At 61.2% G+C, this 2899-nt stretch overlaps 2 non-coding genes and 1 pseudogene across 2 annotated transcripts in view; all 3 read left to right on the forward strand.

Annotated features, from left to right (window-relative positions):
• LOC146143571 (small subunit ribosomal RNA) overlaps positions 1-583 on the forward strand; it is a 1811-nt gene extending 1228 nt beyond the window's left edge. Inside the window, exon 1 of the ribosomal RNA XR_014500374.1 lies at positions 1-583. This exon is cut by the window's left edge and continues 1228 nt beyond it. This is a non-coding gene — a ribosomal RNA (small subunit ribosomal RNA).
• Positions 584-830: 247 nt separating this feature from the next.
• On the forward strand, positions 831-984 carry LOC146143572 (5.8S ribosomal RNA). Its single transcript, XR_014501178.1, has one exon. It is a non-coding gene; the product is annotated as a 5.8S ribosomal RNA (ribosomal RNA).
• A 247-nt stretch (positions 985-1231) lies between these two features.
• LOC146143573 (large subunit ribosomal RNA) lies at positions 1232-2899 on the forward strand (annotated as a pseudogene).

Genomic DNA, 2899 nt, shown 5'->3' on the forward strand with positions numbered 1-2899 from the left:
CAGTGAGGATTGACAGATTGAGAGCTCTTTCTTGATTCTGTGGGTGGTGGTGCATGGCCGTTCTTAGTTGGTGGAGCGATTTGTCTGGTTAATTCCGATAACGAACGAGACTCTGGCTTGCTAACTAGTTACGCGACCCAATCGGTCGGCGTCTAACTTCTTAGAGGGACTAGTGGCGTTTAGCCACACGAGATTGAGCAATAACAGGTCTGTGATGCCCTTAGATGTTCGGGGCCGCACGCGCGCTACACTGACCGGATCAGCATGTGCTCGCCTTGGCCGACAGGTCTGGGTAACCCGCTGAACCCCGGTCGTGCTAGGGATAGGGAATTGCAATTATTTCCCTTGAACGAGGAATTCCCAGTAAGCGCGAGTCATTAGCTCGCGTTGATTACGTCCCTGCCCTTTGTACACACCGCCCGTCGCTACTACCGATTGAATGGTTTAGTGAGGTCCTCCGATTGGACCTGGCGCGGCCGGCAACGGTCGAGCCGGCGTCCGAGAAGACGATCTAACTTGATCATTTAGAGGAAGTAAAAGTCGTAACAAGGTTTCCGTAGGTGAACCTGCGGAAGGATCATTAACGGTCTCGCAAACGCTTCGGCGAACGCGAAACTCGGACAAGCGAGAGAAAAAGTCTTTGCTACCCGGCGCCCGACCCGCGAGGAGCGGCGCGCCGGCCGGCGATTCGGTCACCCGGTAATGTTTGCGCGTCGAGTGCCGCGGTGCCGCGCGCTCCGGCTTCAAGCGTCGGCCTGGCCGACCGCTCGGCGCGGTCTATTTTGTCACCCTATAGTGCGAGGCACTGTGCGAGCGAAACAATCGTGGATGGCTCTTGGCGGTGGATCACTCGGCTCGTGAGTCGATGAAGGACGCAGCTAGCTGCGTGAATTAGTGTGAATTGCAGGACACATTGAGCATCGACGTTCTGAACGCAAATTGCGGCCTCGGGTCAATCCCGGGGCCGCGCCCGCCTCAGGGTCGCGTTGCAAACGTTCCGCGCGGGATTTCTCCGCGCGGCTGCTGCGGCGTCGGACGCGCGAGCGCCCGTCCCGCTCAAGACAGCACGGCACGATGCGCGACGATCGCGACCAGAATCCCGCGCGGCGGCGGCGAGTCGACCTCGAAGAGGCCAACGGCTGGCGGCTCAAGGGCGGGAATCGAGGTGCGCGGCGGCGCGCGGCGCCGACGGCGAGCGCGGAACGGGAAGAATAGTCCCGGTCCTTACTTTCGGCCTGAGGTCGGACGAGGCTACCCGCTGAATTTAAGCATATTACTAAGCGGAGGAAAAGAAACTAACGAGGATTCCCTCAGTAACGGCGAGTGAAGCGGGATGTGCCCATCGCCGAATCCGCGCGCTTTTGGAGTGCGCGGAATTGTGGCGTACGGAATTCGTCACGGCGCGCTTCGCCGGTCGCCCGCGTCCTTCTGATCGAGGCCTTTTCCCAGAGCGGGTGTCAGGCCCATGGCGGCGACAGGCGGGCGCGCTACGGCGTCTTCCCAGAGTCGGGTTGTTTGGGAATGCAGCCCAAAGCGGGTGGTAAACTCCATCTAAGGCTAAATACGGTCACGAGACCGATAGCGAACAAGTACCGTGAGGGAAAGTTGAAAAGCACTTTGAAGAGAGAGTTAAAGAGTACGTGAAACCGTCGAGAGGCAAACGGGAGGGCCTGTCGGGTCGCCCGGTCGCTTTCAGCCGGCCCCCTGTCGGCGACGTTGTCGTGCGGACCCTCACGGGCCGCCGGCGGCGCCGCCCGATCGGGGACCAGCGCACTAGCGCCGGGCGAAGGCCGCGACCGTCTGGACGGCGGCGAGAAGGCCGCGCGCAAGGTAACCCGGCCTCGGTCGGGTACTATAGGCGCGCGTGTCCGTCGGCCCGCCGTTCGGGCGAGGAGAGATCGCCGCGTCTGCCCTTCGGGGCCGAGCGCCCGGTGCCGGCTGGGGCGTCGTGGGTCGGGGACTGTTCTCAGTGCCCAGCCTCTTCGTCTCGGTCGCGCTTCCGGTGTCGTTTCGCGAGGCGCACGGGGTCCGCGGCTGAAGTCAGCCACCTTCCCGACCCGTCTTGAAACACGGACCAAGGAGTCTAACGTGAGCGCGAGCCACGGGGCAGTACGAAACCCATGGGCGCAGTGAAAGTGAATGTCGGCGCGGTCCGGCGGAGGTGAGACGTCGTCGTTCGCGGCGGCCGCATCACCGGCCGATCTCGTCCGCTTTGCCGGAGAGGTCGAGCGAGAGCGTTCGCGTTGGGACCCGAAAGATGGTGAACTATGCCTGAAGAGGTTGAAGCCAGAGGAAACTCTGGTGGAGGACCGTAGCGATTCTGACGTGCAAATCGATCGTCAAATTTGGGTATAGGGGCGAAAGACTAATCGAACCGTCTAGTAGCTGGTTCCCTCCGAAGTTTCCCTCAGGATAGCTGGCGCTCTGTCGCAGTTTTATCTGGTAAAGCGAATGATTAGAGGCCTTGGGGACGAAACGTCCTCAACCTATTCTCAAACTTTAAATTGGTAAGAAGCCCGACTCGCTTAATTGGAGCCGGGCATGGAATGCGAGTGCCAAGTGGGCCACTCTTGGTAAGCAGGACTGGCGATGCGGGATGAACCGAACGCCGGGTTAAGGCGCCCGACGCGACGCTCATCAGAGCCCACAAAAGGTGTTGGTTGATCTAGACAGCAGGACGGTGGCCATGGAAGTCGGAATCCGCTAAGGAGTGTGTAACAACTCACCTGCCGAATCAATCAGCCCTGAAAATGGATGGCGCTGGAGCGTCGGGCCTATACCCGGCCGTCGCGGCGGTACGAGCACACCGGTGCGCTAGGCCGCGACGAGTAGGAGGGCCGCGGCGGCGTGCGTCGAAGCCTAGGGCGCGAGCCCGGGTGGAGCAGCCGTCGGTGCAGAT

This window comes from Ascidiella aspersa, chromosome 5 (genome assembly GCF_963924565.1).
Source record: "Ascidiella aspersa chromosome 5, kaAscAspe10.2, whole genome shotgun sequence".
Taxonomy (NCBI): domain Eukaryota; kingdom Metazoa; phylum Chordata; class Ascidiacea; order Phlebobranchia; family Ascidiidae; genus Ascidiella; species Ascidiella aspersa.